This window comes from Ambystoma mexicanum, chromosome 5q (assembly GCF_040938575.1).
Source record: "Ambystoma mexicanum isolate Mex_15411 chromosome 5q, UKY_AmexF1_1, whole genome shotgun sequence".
Lineage (NCBI taxonomy): Eukaryota > Metazoa > Chordata > Amphibia > Caudata > Ambystomatidae > Ambystoma > Ambystoma mexicanum.
The window spans coordinates 980985389-981007216 of NC_090933.1; positions in this window are offsets into that span (position 1 = coordinate 980985389).

Consider the following 21828-nt stretch of genomic DNA (forward strand, 5'->3'; position numbering starts at 1 on the left):
ACCAACCCCCATCAGGTTATGCATTCATGCAACATTGACGCATCTAGATACCCCTAACACAACATGAGACACTTGGCCTACAAAGCCCTAATACCATAAAGAGTGAAACACCAAAATGAACACACCTCAAAGCGAAGACTCTGAACAGACTTTAGGACCGATAATCCCTAACATGACACAGAGGTGACCTCCACGTTATCTTGTAACAATGAGACACTCTCGGAGTCTGATTTTCGAGACATGTAGCTTCTGAAGGCCTGCCAATAGTCCTTGGGTCTACTATTGAAGGGGAGCGTTTGGTTGTATTGCGTCTCCTTCCGCTCACACATCGACATGAAGTTCACGCATTGATATAATGAAGGAGCGGTAGTTGCCCCCAATGCGTGTGCCACCAATGATCTGGCGACCAGAGAAGCCATGCCGACCAGGCGTTTATCACTATTTTCATGCAATTCCACCCATGCCAACACCCATGTTTCCGGAGTAAAGGGGATCAGGGACTCCACCACTTGTGCCATCACTTCAGCAACGGCCACCCAAAAGGTTTGAATATGAGGACAGGACCAGGCCACATGGTAAAAATCGGCAGGGGTTTGATGACATCTCTTACAACTCAGAGGTCTGAGTGGGAACAGTTTAATTAAAGAAAGAGGAGAATAGTACAGTTGATGAAGAAATTTAAAGTGAATCAAGCGGAATCTATTATTGCTGGAGATCGATTTGATCTGGGCCAGTATAAATCCCCATTGGGCCTCAAACAATAAGCGGGCCATACTATCTTCCCAGTTTACCCTAAATGAGGGAGAGGGAGGAGACCCAAGCAACCGAGCCAGGCTGTACAAGAAATCACTTTTCTAGGAGAGGATGGTACTACAATATACTCTAATATTGGGGAAGCCTCAGGAGTGTTTGGAAAGTCAGCCCAACAACTGGGTAACCAGAGTCTAATCGCCCCTGGCTTTAAAATCCTCCCATGTTATAAATTTACCTTGAGGTGCCACGTCGCCTGGGGTGTATATTTGCAAATTCTGAAAATGCCAAATGAAAATGTGCTCATATGTAAGAGGAATCCTTCGGACCCTAAATAGAGCAATCATGGGTGAATACCACGGTCCCACCCCGGCCCACTTTGCTAGTTGATCCCAGGCCTTGAGCGTAATCTCCAGAGGTTGGACCTCAGCCTTCAGGTGACGCTCGTGGGTGGCCCAAAGGAAGCCTCTCAGATCATCCGTTTGGGCAATCGATCTCTCAAGCTGCGAATGTGTAGAATTATTCATTGGTGACCACCACCAAATTGAGTACCTGATCTGAGTGACTAGGTAGTAAAGAAACAGGTTGGGGACCTCCATACCCCCATGGGCATATGGGCAGCACATTGAACACAAGGAGGTGCAGGGTCATTTCCCCGCCCAGATCATCCTAGACATCAGGGATTTTGTGCAGCTCCAGAATGATGCAGGGGGCCATACCAGGACATTATTAGAGATCTCCTTATCTAATAAGACAACCATTTTAGATAAGGAGATACGGTCCTCCTGGGAAATAGGGAGCTGTACCCATATGTCTACGCTATGTTCCAGGTGTTTGTCATGATGCCTACCTCCAAGGAGCCAGGTCCGACCCAGCAACCCCAGAGGCAGGCATCATTTCCCCCAGGAGCGTGCCAGCGGGCCCAAGCTTGGGCCCTTTGGACGCAGTCCTGGCGCCTTAGGCACCAGGCTCATAAAGCTAGACATGTGTTCAAGTGTGTTCAAGTGTTTTAATGTGCACTTACCTGATGCAGACCATTCTGCTACATCCAGGCCCTCTTGAGGCCTGAATGGAACTACTTTACCTGTGGGACTACTTTCCACCCGGGTGTGGTCGGGGAAGGATACATACCTGATCGGTGGAAGGATACACACTGGGAACTTCTTTCAAAGCTATTTAAACCACACCCGATCAGCAACTCACGCTTCGCGTTGTTCTGCTCCTCGCAGCTGGACGCTCACCGTGTCAGCTCCTGCATCTGGACTTCAGCCACACCTGTCAGCATCCTGGGTCACTTGCAAAGGGAGACAGGAGACCTTACCAGCTAAATCTGCACCACGGAGACATCACCGACGATCCTGAAAGGGAAGACATTATTTTTTTAAAGGCATTTCGTTACGATCGCTGCAGCGCTGCATTTCACTCACCTTTCCTGGGTTCCTCCATCTTCAGCAGCGATCATCCGGATACACAGCCACTTCCCAGAGCCTAGAGAAAAAGACAAGAATAAGAGGTGAGAGAAGGAAGGGAATAAGACTTACCTGTTGGGTCATTCCCATTTCATTTCGGGTCTTGCCGCTTCCAGGCATTTTCCGGACCCCGGCCCCTATGGGGAAAAAAGACAAAGACATTGAATGAGCGTATGCAAAGACAGTTCCCGAGTGCTCATCCAGAACTAACCTGCCATTTACTGGAACTGGAACTGCACGTTTCACTTCGGGTCGGTGCCATATCTCCGGCATTCCGAACCCCGACCCCTAAGGGGAAAAAAGACATAAGCATTAGCGCTTGCTGCAAAAAAGAATGAACATTATTAAGCTTGGACTTTTGAACTTGCAACAGAACTTTTACAGAGCCTTACCTGAATAGTCAAGCTTACCTGAACTCCCATCAATCCTCAATCCAGTGAAGTAACTGGGTTTCAACGCGCCCCTGCATCAGAAGCAGGATGGAGAGCTCATCCTTCCTGACCCTAAGGTGAGACTTTACAGGGAATCGTGGAAGGGTATCGTGGAGGGTTGGAAGAGAGTGGGAGGCTTGAGCATAACTCAGTCAGTAGGTGATACTCCCTTTTCACGTACCGGGGAATATTCCTGCGAGCCGGAGCAGCCAGAGTAGAGGGCCCTTCCTGTCCATCTTCAGAGTCCTGCGCTTCACCATTGAAGAAGCATCAGCACTCGAAGCCAGACCTGCGCCTCCATGGGAATCAGGTGAGCGTTACAGTGTTGCAGAGTGGTGACATAGCTCTCCTTGTACAGTAGTGTAGGGGAGGTGGACACTCTTATACCCAGATATCGAATTCCCTGTGGACACCAAGCAAAGGCCTCACCCACGTCCTGCGGGGCAACCCCAGGTGTAAGCGGGAGCACCTCCTATTTAGAGAAGTTTATTTGTATACCGGACAAAGCACCAAATGCAGATATCTCCTCCATCATGGGCTGTAAGTTTATCTGGGGGTGTTTTATATAGAACAGCATATCAACAACATATAGAGAGATGATAGGTACATGTGAGCAAATTGTCACTCCGCGATCGGAGTGAAACTCTCTCAGGACACAAGCTACCGGCTCAATAGCCAGGGCGAATAAGAGAGGGGAAAAGGGGCAACCCTGCCTAGTGCCCTGGGTTGGATAAATGGGAGCGGATTGAATACCGTTCATGTATACCATCGCCCGCGGGGCTGAGTAAAGAAGGCAGATACAACAAATAAACGTGGACCCAACGCCCGAGCGGCGGACGACCTCGAACAGGAAAGGCCATTCAACTGAATCAAATGCCTTTTCCGTATCCAAGGCCACTACCGCGATAGGGACCTCCGGGTTCACATTGTGTATTAAGGTGAATAATCTTCTAATTCTGAGTAGATCGTCCCGGAATAAACCCCACCTGATCTGGGAGGATCAGAGCGGGCACGTGGGGAAGAAGCTGATCCGCGAGTAACTTCGCAATGATTTTATTGTCAGTGTTTATCAGTGACGGGGGCGGTAGGATGAGCACTTTTTTGGGTCCTTGTTGGGCTTGAGTAGCACCTTGACTAGATTAGTCCGGGTGGATTCCAGAAGCACTCCAGAGGATGCCACCTCCTCAAACATCTTGCATAAGTGGGGGATAAGCAGATCTGGGTATGTTTTGTATAATTCAGCCGTTACCCTGTCTGTTCCCAGGGCCTGCCATTCTGGAGCAACTTTATCATCCTGCGGAATTCTTCTTCGTGGGTGGGTCATTAAGAAGCCCTCCCACCTCTGAATCAAGCGCACCCAGGGCGACCCTGTCAAGATATTGAGTAATGTCATCATGCCCAGCAGTACTATGGGCGGCATACAACTGCTCATAATATTGGTGAAATATCTCATTTATCTCCACCACATCACTGGTAGGTTCTCCCACTGAGGGCTCCACTTCTAGTATAGGTTCCAGGCGACTCTCCTGTCTAATGGCCCAGGCAAGGGTTCTACTGAGGCGATCTCCCTCCCCGTATCTCGAAGCTGCGACTGGGTCACCTAAAAATCGCTCTTCTCCATCCATCAGAGCAAGGACCTTCCGTCTCCTCGCCGCAAGGTCAGCCTGAAGAGCAGGAGATTCTGCCCTCTCCTGAATGAGCTCCAAGTTTTTAATTTCCTTCTCCTTAAGAGCAATCACTCTGCAGATACTTTTCAGAACCCCCTCCCTCATGTGACATGCACCAGCCTTGCAAAAACACCTTAAAGGTTTCCCATACAACTTCTGGGTTAGGAACGGACACAGCGTTCAGCTGGAAAAATTTTGCAATGGCCTGGCGCAGATCCTCCCAGAACGCCAAGTCTTCCAGCGTCCGGGCCCAAAACCTCCATCCAAGTCGCCCGGGGGGAGATGGAGGGCCCCTGAATTTCACAAGCACCGGGGAGTGATCTGAATGAGTACGGGGGAGAATCACTGCCCTGTCCACCACGCGAGTCAGCTGCGGAGACATATAAACGTAATCGATCCATGACTAACTCCCATGCACACTATAGTGAAACGTGAATTCCTGGATATCGGGATGATACCATCGCCAAACATCAAGCAAGGAATAATCGGACGTAATGGATTGCCATTTTTGTGCTGCACAGGGAGGCGGCCTTTGGGCCGATGTCGACCTATCTAATGTTGAGGAAAGAGCTAAATTAAAATCCCCCACCTAAACCACCTCGTATCCTGGGAACGTTCGTAGATGCTCCAAGCATGCCTGGGAGAAGTCGGGTGAGTCGTAGTTAGGGCCACAAACATTTATGACTAGGACGGACCAAGTCATGATCTCCCCAGCTACCAATAGGAACAGTCCCTCACCGTCCGACACCTGTTTGTGAAGTTTAAATTCCAGAGAACGATGTATATATATTGCAATACCTTGGGAGTGTGCAGACTCAGAGGACCCATACCTATGAATACCCCAGCCAGACAGGGCAGGGAGATTGTGATCTTTCCCTAAATGTGTCTCTTGTAAACATAGAACATTAACCTGGTGATTTCTCGCATAATTGGAAATGAGTCGTGTCTTTTTTGCGTTGGTGAAGCCCCAAATGTTCCATGTGAGCAAGGTTATGTCAGAGATAATGGGGGCACGTGGCCCCGGGGAGACAATCACGTTATGACTGGGTGGATATTACCTGCAGGGACTGATGCCGCTGAGGTGTCATTTGGTGTAGGGCTATAAAAGTGTCTTGCCTGATCGAGATGCGCATAAAGCATTATACACCTAGAAGGGATAACCCGCCCCTCCCATCCCATTGATCCGAGTACGACAGAACAATCACCACTGAGATTGCGAGAGAACACTGCCGTCCCTGTCGCCAGTTAGTGGCTCCACCACCCCCAGGGCCGCCAACGATCCTCTGACACAAAGGACTCCGCAGGGCTTGGGGAGGGGTGCACCAGATCCACGCGGCCGCATCAGCCCCAGGCCTCGGGGCAGTATGCCACAAATTTTCAGTGTAGCTGCAGACCGTCGTTGACCCCCGGTGGGATGGGATTCCCAAGCCTCCAGCAGAGCGCTTTCATGCCGGGGCCATTTTCAATGTAACAAACAGTACCCTCCTAAAGCCCCCCCCCCGCTTCCCAACAGCGTCCATACTCTCGCTCTCGTCTTCTCTGGTCTCTCAGACGTCCTCCACCACCTCATGTCCTCACTCAAAAAAAAAACACCCTGCACACTCACCAGGCTACCCTTTAAATACCTCAACCGCTCCTAAGTTTGGCAATTTACCTTGAAAATCACCTACCTTCCTTGAGAGGGTAGGTCAAGTGGAAGGCTTTAGGGAGACTCACAAGGGCTATTAAAAAGACTTGTAAGTGCTGCCCCCTTCCTACATGGTCTTTCCACACTCTAACATGGCCAATGACTGGGCCACTCCCTGGTGGGTTGGTGGGGATTTCATATATCTGGCCTTGTTGTAGGCCTTTTAATAGAATGGGCCGTCATGGGCTTGTGGGCATTACAAGGCCCTCCTGAAGGTCTTTCTTCTTCAGTAGTAGCATTTTTTTCCTTTCATGGGGTGAACAGGCTCAAGCAGATACAATCTGCTGGAGCCATACTGCTTTGCCTGGAGGCGCATTGCCTCGTGGCTCTGCCTGTTGGCCTGTGGCAGCTGGTGTTGTCCTGGACGCTGCATCCCTAGGTTTTGGGTTGCCACTCCCTGGTGGCTCGTTTGATGGCCCCTCCCCCTCATCGAGCACGGTTTCCAGCAGCTTCTCTCTGCTGAAGCTGCGTGCCTCATGTCACCAGGATGTGTCTTCTCTTGCTGGGAGGCTCTCACAGAGCCTCTCCACCCGGTGTTCATGTATGTCCCCTTCCTATGGTCCATCTGACTCCCACAGCAGTTCCTGCCAGCACTCCAGCTATTGAAAGGCTTGGAAGGGGCCTGCCCTCACTCAGGCGCTTCAGAACAGTGTCATACGCCAGCGCATATTTCAACATTTTGGGCTACCAAAATTCCTAAAAGGAGATTCTGCAGTTTTAAACTTTTATATACTTTAACTAGATCTCTATTTCCCAACATGATCTGTGCTGAGCTACTGAAAAGTACAGAAGAGAATCAGCACTGTTCAATCTCCTTGATGCTGTGACCCTGGAAACCATGCAGCGAGGAGCAATAGCTCCCATGATCAATGGTGCTGCTACTGTATTAGAAGTTGTGGAACCAGAACCTTCTGGTGAAGTTAAGCTGGATACCAAACACTCAGAAACTGCACCACCAAAGAGGAACTGTATGGAGCTACGGGAATTTAAGTAGCTGTTATCCGGGTGCACAATGATCTTGCCTAATTTACAAAACTACCTCTGTCCCAAATTGTTCTTCCCAAATTCTCAGTGCCAAAATGATGATTTATTGCTAGGAAAAGCCCTAGCAATATGACTCACAATGTGGTTAAAGATTCAAGTTCCAGGGGAAGTGAAGGACCAGGGAAAATAAAGGTAAAAAGAAAGAAGCAATAGTGCAGCCTTAAGGCAAACGTAAGAGTAAGGGGCGGGGCAATGGTGCAGCCACAGCATATTTGTGAAGTTTGAGGCATACTGACGTAGAGCCATTATGCATACTTGGGAAGATTTTCTGAGCTAGACTGAAACTAACAACTGTCTGCTCTGCATGTTTCGTGGTGCATCCTTCCTCGGGCAAACTCTATAGAATGCCAAAGCAACATATACTCTGCTTATGAGAAAACAGTTTGCTCAGATTTCCTTATATCAAAAACAATATATTATCTGATATTAAAGGTACAATCTACTTGCACACCTATGTAAGCTTGCATACTACATAAAGAGTGTCTTGCCCATCTCAAACGCTTCAAAACCCCTTCTTTCTGTCATCTGCTTTTTTTAAATGCTTCATCTCAACATACGTATTCTACACATGATCATGATAATATATGTCTTGAATCAAATTTAATCCAGAGTCGGGACTCTAAGCCAGTTTTTACTTAGGTTTGGTCCCATTATAATGAAAGGTCACTCTACGAGGGCTTCTTTGTCAGGGTCTGCTTGTTTCTGGTTAGCGTGCACACCAACGTTCGACAGTGGCAGTTACCGCGCGCGCCTCCTTAATCCCGCGGAGAAAATGAAGCAGCCAAATAAATGTAGCTGGCATGCTTTAGGTTGCCTTGCGCATATGACACCACCGCTTCCTTTAGATTTGCACCAACCCCAAAGATTTGAAAGTGTCATTGTGCCACTGTATGCTGGCATTCCATGAAGTGTCGGGCTAGTGAAATGTTAAATGTTAAATGTTAAAGGTATTTGTACCGCGCACCGTCACCAACGGAATTGGTCCCCAGGCGGATCTGTAAATGATAAGGTGGGATGGGTTAGTAAGGTGAAGAGGGAGTAGGATACTGAGAGGAGTGGTGTTCTGTTGCCAGCTTCAACTCGGTATACACCAGATGCTGAGCTTTGGTGCGGGTATTGGATCGGGGTCCGGCCGCGTGTGCTGTTGGTCCGGCTTATGTGTTGTTGCAGTGTTGTGAAGTGCGTGCAGCTTGTAGTGAAGATTTATTGTTATGGTTTCTAATATCCAGGCTCGGACTGGCCTATGGGGCAAGAGTCCCATGGCTGAACCAAAAACGCAAAATGCTGGTGTGTCAGATATTGTAGGCCATGTTTTTAGCCAATGTGGGCCAGTTTCATGCTTACTTCATTGTACGGTTAATCGTTTTGACCAGTGTTGCTGAATAAATATTCTTTAAAATGCACAATTTGCATCACATGTTATTACAAAAAAAACTCCCACATGGGTACTATTTAAACTGTGTCACCAAAAGAATTAATAGCCATTGAAAAATGTAGGCCATTTTTTCGTTGGTGCCCGAGACAATTTTATGACCCTGCTAATATCACCTTTACCTTTTCTTATCCGTTATTTTGTGAGCCTCGTTTCCCCTCCATATCCCATTGCACAAGGCATTCAGCAAACTTTGAGAGAAGGTTGAGAGCCAAGTGGCAGTAAGTTAAAGGATACTTTTTCCATTTGAGGCATGATGCAAAAGGTTCCCTTTGATTATATTTATGCAGTGGACGCAGTTTAAGCACAGATACGTCTGTGTTTTTCTAGTTCGCACGAATGTTTGTAAATCTTGCCCTAGTGTCATATCTACTTAAACCAAACATGCAGCCCGGACAACACAAGAGGACAATGTCGACTATTTCTTAGACTGCCTGCACAGCTAGCAAGTGCTGCCACTATGTGTTACTTGGAGAATCTGTTCTGATGTAGTGTATGGTGCTCTCAGTATTGGTATTTATTTTATATTTGTGGTGCTAAGTATTATTTGAATAAGTGTAATGCTCGCCATTCAGTGATACACGCACATAATGAGTTTACACTGAACTTTCATGTAATTGATGTTAGATACAACAATACCAAATTAGAAAAGAAACCATGTTGTGTTGTAAAAATAGTATATTTATTAACAAGGCAATCTATTATTTTAACGACATATCTATGTTAGTTGAACACAAAGACCCTGTTTCCAAACATATGAATATCCAATAAAAGCCTCCATTTTTGAATGAGGCAGGCTGTTAAATGTGCTAACGTTGGTGATCTTCTGCATGAAATGTAATTCATTTATTTTTTAAATAACACTGTACATGTGATGCTTGTATTGGCGAGTCAGACCACATCCATGGATGTGTGTGTTTAAGCTGAACGGAAGGTCAACAAGTTCAGTGTCAGGTGGATCACTGGCTGCATTAGTAGAAGCAGACCCTAAACTCTTATCTTGATAGAGAAATAATGCTGCTTGAGGAATGCATTTGTTCCACTAAAGCAGCCTATTCAAAATGTCCTTTGTTTATAGACAGCAGATAAACACAAATAAAATGCAAGTTAGATGGAATGCATACAACATAATTGTTTCAGACAGGCAAGACAAAAATGGCCATAAGAATGAGATTTTTATAACCTCAGAAACGTTTGTAAAGCTATATCTGAATCCAGGAATATATGAATTATGCATACATTGACATATTGGAATAACTGCACGACTGTTATGCATGCAGAGACAAAATGTAGAGGAGGAGCCAAATGGCTCTACCAGAAATCCCACCCTGTCTTGCCTACATGTTGGGAACCGGAAATTGAAACAAGCAAAACACCAGTACTAATGCATATAACACGAAAAGCCTTTGAGACAATGTATCCATTGAGAAAAGCGTTCTTCCTATATCCTCAGAGAGCTGACAGCATCTTAGGAGAGCTACTGGAAGAAGTGTGAAGAGATGAATGAAAGACGAGATTGGTGACATCACATGAAGCAGAAATGATGCAGCAAGAAGAGATGCCAAGAAAGAAAGAATATAGACCTTACAGAATCTGATGACGAAGTAAAGAATTGAGTAACAATTTCATGTGCGGAATGAAGATGCACATGCAAACACCTCTGAAGAAAATGCAAGCCGTTTTATAAGGATACAGAGGTGAAACAAAAGTAGACTAAGTAACCATGAAAGCTGGCTATACGCAGCGAATAGACTCCAGATGGTGCTGTGCATATATATATATATATATATATATATATATATATATATATATATATATATATATATATATATATATATAGGGTCTGGATGTTCCACATCGTATTTCAGCAAACCAGGACGTCAGTAGCAAAAGGGCTGAAAGTGTGGCATAGTAGAGAAAGGCAGCTGAAGATGGAGGAAGAATCGTGAAGGTTGTCCGGCCCAGTGTCAAGGGATGAGGCAGCCAAGAAACTGGTTATCTATTCAAAGAAGAAACAATGAACATGATAAGCGAGGCAAGCTCCTGTTGAGGTGCAATGGTAAAACCCTGTGAGTGCCAATTTGTATTCATTTAATAGTATTAAATGCGAAGAAGGAGCTAAAGCAAGGTCTCATGTCACATGGGGTAGATGGAAATAGACTTTGGGCAAGCTACATCAAGACTGAAGATAAGTACGTGCTCACACTATCTTCTATTCGCAGGCGCAGTGATACTCTGCAAGGCCGAGTTCAAAGACAATTTGAATGGCAGACAACAGTAGTGATGATGGATGATGGACTAATTGGGTTGGAGGCATGGTCAATTCCACCCACAAACACCTGGGGTACCAGCTTGTGTGCTGCTGGTGAGTGGAATATTCCAAAAGGGTACAAGCATGGCAACCAATTATAGAGGGCCACATAGCAAAGAGCCCTATAGTTTGAGAGGCAGTGAATTGTTGTGTATTTGATGACAGTGAAGATGACTTGCATTAGGGGTGGGCATAGTTGTTCACCTGACTATAGACACCCAATCATAATCCTATCCCCCATAGAAAGTATACCTATATTTTCGTTGTAGACCAAGAACAGTCCCAAGTAGGTTTTCTTAGTTTGCCACGTAGTATGACATCGATGATGATGTGTTTTTACTATAAATGTGTATTCGTTCACGTACAACGTCGAGAGATATGCTGTGAGATGTCAGTTGATGTCCGTTGTACTCCCTGTTTTAGACAATTGATATTAAAACAGCTAAAGTTTTCCAACTGCCCGAGTCGGTCTTATTGGTGTAAGAATAAATTCTGCATCCCCATCCATCCAATAAAGCGTTTCCTCGCTTAAAGGGCCTACAGAATCAAAAACATAGAGGATGTCTCTGAATTTGGAATATTCTTGTGAATCTGAATATATAATTCTTATTAACCTCACATGTCCATTACAATAATTATATGATGTGACATGGACTGCTTTCAGGCCCTTTCAGGGAATGAAGGAGGAGGAGCGGGATCCCTATCTCGCTATTGAGCCTGAGTGAGGGACCTCATCCTAGCCACTTCTTACCTTCCGTACAGCCAGCAGCCTCCAGTCCACAGAGGGGCCCAGGAACACTGGCCGGAGCTGCGGAGGACATCGCTGCCATTCCAGCCAGCCCACACATGGAATTCCCAGCAGCAGAGGAAGAAGAAGAAGGAAATCTCTGCTGCAATGCCAGTGGAGCAGCCTGAGAGTTAGGGCCGCGCACAACGACCCAGCACCACAGAGCATCAGGTTGCACTTTGCTGCGGGGTACAGTGAGCATAACAACCCCAGATGCCACTGGGAAAAGGAGAGCGCAGCTCTAGCTGACAGTGTCAGCTGGAGTCTACACAGGTAAAACAAACCACTAGCCCACCAGGGATTCTTTTTATGGAACACAGGCTTTTACAACAGTATTAAGGAAACCTCCACCCACTAGCCCACCAGGGAATATATTTTAATTATAAATAAAGGCCTCCATGCAGACCATGGTGACCCACTATCCCACCAGGGATAATTGGGCGGTAAGGGTTCCCTAAGGACCAGTACATTGTCCAGATTAAAATGCGCCAAGACTTGCTGGCAAAAGGGGTAGGGATTACACGCCCTTTTTGAAGCCTCTGAAGTATTCCCCTGTCAAAACCCCTCAAGGAAGGTAAGTGATTCCCTAAGGTAAGTGGCCAATCCTGGGAGGTGGTGGGGAATTTAAGTAGGTATATGTGAATGGTTGAATGTGTGTTAGTAGGGTGAGGACAGACGGTGATTAAGGAGGCGTCTAAGAGACCAGAAGAGGCAAGAGTGATTGGAGTGTGGAGGCTATTGTTAACAGAGGTTCTGTGGAGTGTTTGGGTGCAAAAGCAAAACATGTGAGGAGTAGAGGTAGAGTAGGACGAATGGAGCGTTAGTGGTAGTATTGGCAGAGTTAGTAGTAGTTGGGAGTGGAGCTAGTGGTATGGGGAATAGCAGAATAGCGAGTGAGGTAGAGGGAGTAAGTATTAGTAGTGGTAGTGGGGAAAAGGATATATTGGAAGTGGAGTAGATAGTAGGGAGCGTTAGTGATTAGAAGAATCAGCAGAGCGATAGTAAGTAGTAGAGGGAAATAGTGAGGGTTAAGTATGGAGTTTAAATAGTAGGAGTGACAGAGTAGTAAGAGTGAAAGTGAGTGGAAGAATTGGAGTAACTATAAGTGTATAGTGAGACAGAGTTCAGAACAGGAGGATAGCGAGAGGTGAGGAGGTAGAGCAGGAGTAAGAAAAGAGGAAAGATAACAGCAGAGGTAGCCAGAGGTAGTTACAATAATAAGTAGTTATAATAGTAAGTTAAGAAGTAAGGGCAGATGTAAGATCAAAGGGTGGTGGTGGAAAGGTGGAGAGAGCGATCAGAGTATGGTGGTAGTATGGTGGGAGCCAGAGTATAGTGAAGGGTCAGGTACGAGCAGGTGTGAGAGGAGTGAGAGTGACACTGGGTGGAAGAAGGCAGCATCTCTAACTACCTAAAGCACTAAATGGGACAGGTCAGAAAAAGTTAGAAAATGCCTAGAGAGTTAGTCAGCCGTCATCTCAGGGGATCCGCCACTAGAGCAAGGCAGCAAAAGACAGCCAAGTGTCACCATTGGCAAGAACTAATGTCCCCATTAAGGACACCTGGGCTAGTGTACTTAGAAAGCCGGTGAAGACGAGATAGACAGGGCCAGCCCTAGTGTCAAACCTCCCAGAGAACTCGGTAGGCCCAAAAGAGCCCTTTAGGAATCTACAGCTAATTTAAGTGTAAGTCATCAATAAAGACCCTTGGATTCACCCAAGTCAGCATGGTTGTTTGTGGTGGGTCGCACCATCACAATGAAAAATGAATTTTTCAGTCCAATTTTATTGCAGAGGGGAGGTCTACCTCATTGCTAACACATCCCATTATGTCAGAGAGTGTTCAATGGGCCAATGAAAGCAATGAAATTGGCACAAGTGATTTAATGTAAGTGAAGGGAACACATCACAGGCTATGTCAAATGTTAAATGATGCTGCATAGATGGTACATACTGGGTATTTAAGCTCAAATACATAGCAAAAAACATAGGAAAGAGGGAGCATTTTGGAAAAGCAGAAAAGAAAGAGAGCCTGTCCTACACCAGAAAAGCTGATGGGACTCCAACTGGAAGTAGAAGATGGAAAATATCTTGATAAGGAAACTTTACAGATGGGACTGAATGTAGAGGTCTTTCCCAAGACACAACCAGAATACTGGAGATTGATTTTGGGAGAAGGTGGATAGACAATGAAATAGTTTACCTGGCAGTGATGCCTTAAGCCAGTTGATGTGCTTAGCTGTCCTTGGCCTCTGACAGACAAATCAAAATTGAGGGCAATGAGCCATGAGTATATAGATAAATGTCCCAATAATTAATTAAAGCCCAGATGGCAATTAATATAATTTTGTGGAACACTGTTTAATACCTATGGCACTGAGAGGGGGATTGTAGTACAAGCAATATGTGTTTTATGATTGATAATTAAAATTGAAACCATAGGTACCCTTACCATGATAAGACTTTTCTCCAGAAATCTGGGATTTCTGGTGGCCTTAGACATCCCAAATTGAAATGTGGAATGACAAGCCTTTCTGATTCTTTGAGAATAGTGAGGGAGTTGGCCACTTTAATATTATGTATTATTATTATTATTATTATTATTATTATTATTATTATTATTATTATTATTATTATTATTATTATTATTGTATTTAATGAGCCCTGACCTAGCTTCGGTAAGCAATGGAGGGCTTTAAAAATCATCTGGACAAGGACACAGTGAGGGAACCAGAGCTACAAGAGAGCAGGGTGCTAACAATGGAGGGGGGTGATCATTTGGGAGCAAGGGATCTACATGCAAACACAGTAGAGAAGATGACTCAGTCTCGGGTTAGGTGGAGAGTGGAGGGTATGTCGACCTAGGTGTTAAGTAGGAGCCATTTCTGGAAGAGGAGGCTCTTGAGCTCCTTCTTGAAATGTAGAAACGAGGGAGCAAGCCTGGTGTTGATGGGGAGGTGATTGCATAGTCTGGGGCATAGACAAAAAAGTCCTGTCTTCTGGTTCTTTCCTTCATGTACTAGTGGAAATCAAGTCTGCACCTGTCCAAAGGGAGAGCAGTGGAGTTTGATGTGGGTCTGTGTGCCCCCGATTTCCAAAAAGAAAACAGAATTCCTAACCCAAGCATTTAAATCCAACACCACAAATATAGGGTCCAACATGTTTGTATTTATGCCCAGCCGCAGAGCCAATAATTTGTCACAGACAGTGTCCAACATTTTAGGTCTGAATTAGCCCAAAAAGAGAACCATATGTTAGAGTACATACTTTTTTTTTAGTACCCATACCTTTGGTTTCAGAGTACAGTGTTTGTTTCCAACTTGACTATGAGAACTGCTTCACCTTCTGATTTAAGGGGTAGATGGGTTTTAGATGAACGACTTTAATTACATACCATAGATTGTGTGAATCAATTTTTTATGAAAATCTGTGCCAATTTGTGGTCTATATTGCAGAGTATATTGTCTGATTATGTGGAATAGTCATTCATATTTGTTTTTTCTGTGTATGGCTATTTTGTAGAAATTTAACTAAAAACATTAGTGGGCATAGCCTGGAAGCCCACAAGATGAGGCCAAAGACACAGTGATTCTGTGTCGCCGCCGGAGCCCGAGATTCCCGCGAAGACAGCCATGACTATGGCTGAGGCCGGAGCCCCGCTCGCAGAGCTCATCACGAGTGGTGCTCCCACATGGTGGGATGTGAGTGCCTGATAAGCAGAGGAGCCAGACGGCCACCATCGTCATGGGAAGAGAGCATTCATCACGTTCCCCCCAGACTTGCTGAACAAGTGAACCAGGGGCACCGCCAGAGACAAAACTAAGGCTACGTGGATCTAACAGTAGGAATACTTTCACTCCATGGCAAGGCCTGATCCCCTTTAGGGATACAATGGTGACCATCTTGGAAGGGAGCAGACACAATATTACACCAAGCAAACGCAGGACTGATCCATATCATTCCCCTATGGCAAGAGGTATACTTAATTTAGAGAGAAGTGCTAGCAGAGTGGTCTGGCGCCTGACAATTCAATTATGGCATCCTAGAAATCACTCAAGTTTGGTGAGAGGATGGATACTGAAATACCACCCTCGCCACACTCCCTGTGGCACCATGGATGGATTTAACCCTACTTCTGAAAGAACTCTCAGCAATCCAAAAAGCTGTATCCTCAATTGACAGTCACACCCAAGAGGTGCAGGTAAAGGAAGAGGTCAAATTATTGAGGAGGGATATGAGCAGATTTGCGGGACGCATTGCGCATGCTGAGGAGAGAATCTCAGAATAAGGGACAGGATGCAAGGTATAGAAAATCTGCAGAGTAGGCTCAGAGAGTTAGAGGTTGTGATCACCCAGCGGGAGGACAGGAGCTGGAGAAACAATATTAGGATCTTGGCAACCCGGAGGGAGCTGATGGGGGACACCATCACTTGGCTGGAAAAATGGCTGCCTGCCACACTACAGCTTAACTTCTCCCCCGCCTCAAAATACAGGGTGTGAATCAGACAGGATTATCGGGAGCGAAACCTGGACCCCTCATAGCATGCCTCCCATGCAACACCCAAGTGATCCAAATATTAGGAGCCATGAAGAAAAACACTGAACAAGTTCAGTTCGAGGGTGGTATTTTTTATATAGCACAGGATTTTTATAAAACCACCATGACTAAATGGAAGCAGTTTCTTGATTTTCGACCTGAACTAAGATGGAAGGACATAAGATATGGTCTTCTTGCCCTCGCAAAGGATGGCTATTCGTGCCATAGCGGGTGCTCAGTAATTCTTCAAAGACCCAGAGGATCTCTAGAAATGTATGGAGGCCTCCTTGGAACAACCTATGAACATTTCTACCCCTCAGTCGCTAGATCCAGGAATTGATACAAGGGCAGCCTGAAACAGGCAGAGACCAGTAGAGTCCCATCCTGATGCGGAAGCGAGGCTTTCCCGCTTCAAGTTTCAAAAAGCCTCCATGAACAGACCTCAATTTGGATCTCTGGTTGCAGCATTTATGTTACATCATACCTACCTGTTCTCACACCCTTGGGAAACGTTAAGATGTCAATACCTGTAGTCTTTGCCTGTCCACCTTCACCCAACCACCACTGCAGGTCGGGTGTTTAACACAACCAGCAGGAGGAGGTCTATGGAGGATGGACAGTGGTTTTCTCCCAGCTGCCTCTGTTGGAATGCCCTCTTGTGAGTGTGTCAGGTTCCCCTGATACAGCAGGACAAGATCTAAGGGACAAAAGGAAACTGTTGTTACCACTATACTTCTCCTTCCCACAGCCCACCATCCTTTCCCTCTTCCTCTAGCGTTTCATGCACCTTTGTTTTTGGAGTGATGTCTCTTCTCTTACGCTGGCCTATCAGTAAACCAGGGCTTGCCCTTCCAGGTCTTGGCCTGTCACAGCCTGGAGTCCAAGTGGGTTGAAGTTGTAATGGAGTAAATTCACTCTTCTGAGTGGTTTGTGTTAGCTGCACCCTGTCTGTCGGCACAATGCTGCTGTAACAAGTCTTTGTTTAAATGTTCCTTGTTTAATGTGTCCTTGTTTGTATTGTTCCTTGTTTTTTCCCCTGTCTCTCCTAGGTCTAGGAGCAGAACCGCAGAACGCGGTGACATAGTGTACTGTGGGGTGCCAATCAATACAGTCAGGTAGGCAACATTGGAGCAGATGATTAGGGCCTGGAGAGGATCTTGGAAACACTAACCTTGCCTTTCCCTTCCTTGCTTTTCAGATACGCAGAACGCAACTGGCCGCAAAGGCAATGCCACAATGAAGTGGAAACGCAGCGAGAGAGCAAACATGGTGTGATCAGGTAAGTCTTGTCCTGCTCCTTCTTCCTCTGCTTTCTTCCTTCTCCTTGATTCTGGTCATCTTATTCTGTGTCTAGTATATGTTCCCTTCCTGGTGTAGGCTGTCTTCTTTCTTCTTGCTTCCTTCTTCTTGGGTTGTTCTGGGCGGGGTTGGTGGATCATCCTGGGTGACAAAACCCTTCCAGGTAGGCTTCCTGAAACATCTGGCATGGGCTACTGAGCGTGGCAGCCTCTCCAAGACCCGAACAAAATTACGCAAGATGTGCAGATCACATGAGATGTGCCCTGAAATATCGAATACCCTGGTGGATGAGCCATCTTTAACTGTACTGTTCCTGATCCTTTCTGCTTCCATAGCGTTACCAGACGAACCCAGTTGCCACTCTGGGCCCAGTGTGTGCTGTACACTTCTCTCTAAGGTTGTTACTTCCAGTGTCCTCCGATCCCCCCATGGTGGCCATGACAATTTAAGCTCTAAAACACCCAAGGCACAAGTTGAGTACCCTGATTAAGGCCATCGAAACTGCAACCGCCTTCATAGAGGCTGGGATGGCACCTTTAAGGCGCTAAACAAATCCGCTATCGACTTATCTCAGTATTAGTGTGGAGGGGGTAAAGGAAGGTTCTTGCAATGCCTCCCCTCCTCTTGGATATTCTCCCTTGTTGAGTCCTCTATTGGTTATGGGGGTGGGAGGCGCAATCTTTCAGGCTGGATATGCCGTAACACTGAAAGAGATACGTAGGTCATGGGTTAATTCCTTTTATCGACTCCCTAATTGCTTTTCCGTCCTATGTGGGGGGTTTTGTATCTTTTTCTAATTGTCTTTCCTCTTCTTGCCTATCTGATCTGCATGATTACATCTCGCTCAGCATGACCCAAGGTCTGCTTCTCAGTGGGAAAACATACCCATTACTGTGCCCAGGAACACTGGGAAGCACTCCTGATTCGACTCTGATAACTAGACTAGAGTCCCTTGCTCATTACAACTTGCACAGTCGGAATGTATCCCATACTTACCCGTTCAATTAATGCAGGCTCATGATTAACACAATATCTTGGAATGTGAATGGCATATAGCCCATAATAAAAGGCAGTGTATCCTCACACACTTGAAGAAGTTGAAGGCTCACAAAGCATTAATCCAAGAAACCCACTGTTAAGGATTCTAAGGGGTGTCACACTCCAGGCCAGGGCTCTTGATGCTGGCCGAGAATGCAGCACACAATTAAAACACCTTTACTTTATTTATTACAAATTCAGTTGAGAAGGCACCCATCCCATCTCACATCCCCCTTTACAAATACCCTGGGTCGCAATGGACCATGAACCAGGCCGGTGTGTGTAATAATAAATAAATCTTTATTTGTTTTTAAATTCCAATGAAAATCACACACATTTAATATAGGGCAACAATCACCAGTGTGGTGATAATTACACTGTAAAATGATAGCACATACTTAGTTTGACCTTTTAATATAAGAAACCCAATACACAATTGAATAAAAGCAAGATACTTTTCTGGTGTTTTTTTCCGATAGCACCACAGCTAATGTTCCCCATGCAATACTCCTTCTGAGACCCATGTTAATCCCAATTTTGTGTGGGTAGAAAGGAGTAGCAAGGGGTCAGGTATACTAGGCAACAAACAGAATTAAAATCTGACCTTCCACCTCTGAATGGGACGCAAAATCGGATTTGACAACCATTGAAATTGGGCAAAATAGCACTCGGAATTACTAAATACTTGTTTTACATGTGCGGTCGAATGAATGAGGTAGAAATGAGTATAGCAGTATCAAAGATGTAACAACACTAGCAAACTACAAGGCAATGTACTAACAATGGACATACAGTTCAGAAAATCGACTTTGGAAGGAAAAACACAGTGCAGCCAAATCACATGTGGAGAAATTGCATGTGCTTAGTTCCACGGGTTAAAAATAGCAAAACGGCTTGGAAAATGGGTCAAACAGGCAAAATCGGAATTTCGTTTTTATGCTAAAGTACAAAGACACCTCACAGGTAAGATATGCAAGTGAAAGGGTAACTCTGAATGGATGACAGTATGTGATTGTTATAGGGCAAGGAAAAAATCGGTTTTTAAAATAAATGCAGTTGCACAGGGAAAATTAATGTATTCCAGATAGTGCTAAGGACTTATACAACAGGCTGAAATGATCGGGAAGAATGGCGCTAACACATGGAGATTACTATGGATTTTCCTAAAAATAGGGTACACAGAAGTTAAGAAAATTTTAAGGATTTTGCTAAGGCAGTTGTAGGATTTCTATAGGATTGGACATAATAAAATGGAACAAAGCAAGGGATACAATGTTTGGTTACTGGGGAAGGACATACTTGCAACTAATTCTTGAGTGGGGTAGCTTGGACAGCTAACCGGGTCTCTGGACAGGGGACAGGAGTCTGGTCTCTGCGCAGCAGCTAGGCTCTCCTATAGGGACTCAGCCAGGCAACCAGCATCTGGTCTCAGTAGGTAGCAAGGTGCATCAGCTGGGCCAAGCATGTCTGGTCACAGGATGATCCCAACAAGGGTACCACAGCCTTTCCCCCTTTCTCCTTGAATTATTGGGATCGTTGTGGGGTTTAATTCTGGGTGATGGCACTGCCTGGATGAATCAGCTGGCTCTGGCCTGGCTTCTGTAATCTGGAATTTTGCAGGGTGAATGTGAAATGTCTGGATCTCTGGATGCACTGGAGCTGGAAAGTCAGAAGAGAGTGTGCGTGTGTCCAGAGCTCCCTATGCCTCCCATTTATATAAGAAGCATGACATCAGAGTATTTTTACTATGTGCGTTGAACTAAGCTAGGCCTACTTCTAAATTGGATAGGTCAACCTATACTGTCGTCTCCTCTCTGGAAGCAGATTGGACTGAAGGAGGTGACTCAGTTTTATGGTGTGTGCTTTTATGATGTACAGGGCCATCCCACAGTCACTTTTGCCAAAATTGGTTATGATACATAAATGCACCTTTTTACAGTCGTTGCGCTTTTGAAAATTACATAGGCAGATTCTATATTTTACACAGATCCTGTCATTCCAAATCCCAAGTTTGTACGATGTTGTTTAGTCCTTCTAATAATCTTTTGCAATTTATAATGGGAACCGTCTTCCCTAAAAATCTACAAATCAGTATACTGAAGCCTATCAATGTGGGACATATTTGCATCTAACTTTCATAACCGTGTCATGTACAATTTTTTCAGAAATGTCATTTTTCTGGCATATGCATCCCCCCATGATAGGGAGGACGACATTGTTTTGTTTTAAAAGTACCAAAATTACATTCAAACTGTTAACATTTCACATTACTGCGTTTTCAGGTTGCAGAAATAAAAGTTTTAAGAAGAAAAGTCTTTTGACCCAGGTGGGCCGGCTTTGTCCCAAAGAGGGGCAGTCTTTCCACCCCCAAGCCAAATGTCTCTCTCTGGCCCACTGGCCCAGAGGTTGTTCTTTGATCCTGCCAGTTTATTTTATTTTGTTTATTTTATTTATTGCATTTGTTACTCGCCCAAACCCTTAGGTACCACGGCGATGTTACAGACAACTTAGTTAAAACATTTCTTGGAAATTGCCAGTCGGGCGCAGTGCATGTGAATACAAAATAATCATACATGAAAACTTTAAATGCAGGGCTTAAATACAGTGATATTTCCTGAAGCATGGAAGAGGCTTTTAGTCTTGGTTAAATAGCCACGTTTTCAGAGATTTCTTGAAGCCTGCGAACGTTTGCTCATTTTTGATGGGGAGGGGAAGAGTATTCCAATATGTGGGTGCGAGATATAGGAAACTACTGCCTCCTGCCTTGGTAGTCTTGTATCGGGGGATGGTTAGGAGTAGTTGACTGTTAGATCTGAGGGGCCTCTTAGATACTTTTGATACAGTTGCAGCTGAGGAGAGGTGTCACCAGGAATTCACACCTATGTGTCCTGGCAGTCCATTGTCTCATGCTGGAGCAATGCCAAGCAGTCTGATGAGATTGTGAAATCCCCCACCTTGTCCCTTTTCATGTGCACAGGGGGCTGGTCCACTTGGGGCAAGAAATTATGTTCCCAGGAGAGGTATGGCAACTTGGAAGTGCCTGCCTTGCAAAAAGTGGGTTAACAGCATGCTCTGGAATCTTCAAACAGCTTTTAACATTTTTTATTTCTTCTTTCACAAAAACCAAGTCTTTTTGGGACTAACATTTTAGAGCAACCCCCATCTACAATCATATTTATGTGACATTTTCTTGCTTGGCAAAATCACCATTTCACACATGGGTTAATTCATCTTGGATGTCACTTTCACAGATGCGATTTTTCCTTGCGTCCATATTCTGAACATTATTTATAGCCCTAGCCAATTTCTCATGCACATAAATCTGTCCAACACAAGGGTTCTCTGAAACTGATATCAAACAAAAGTAGAGAGAGAGC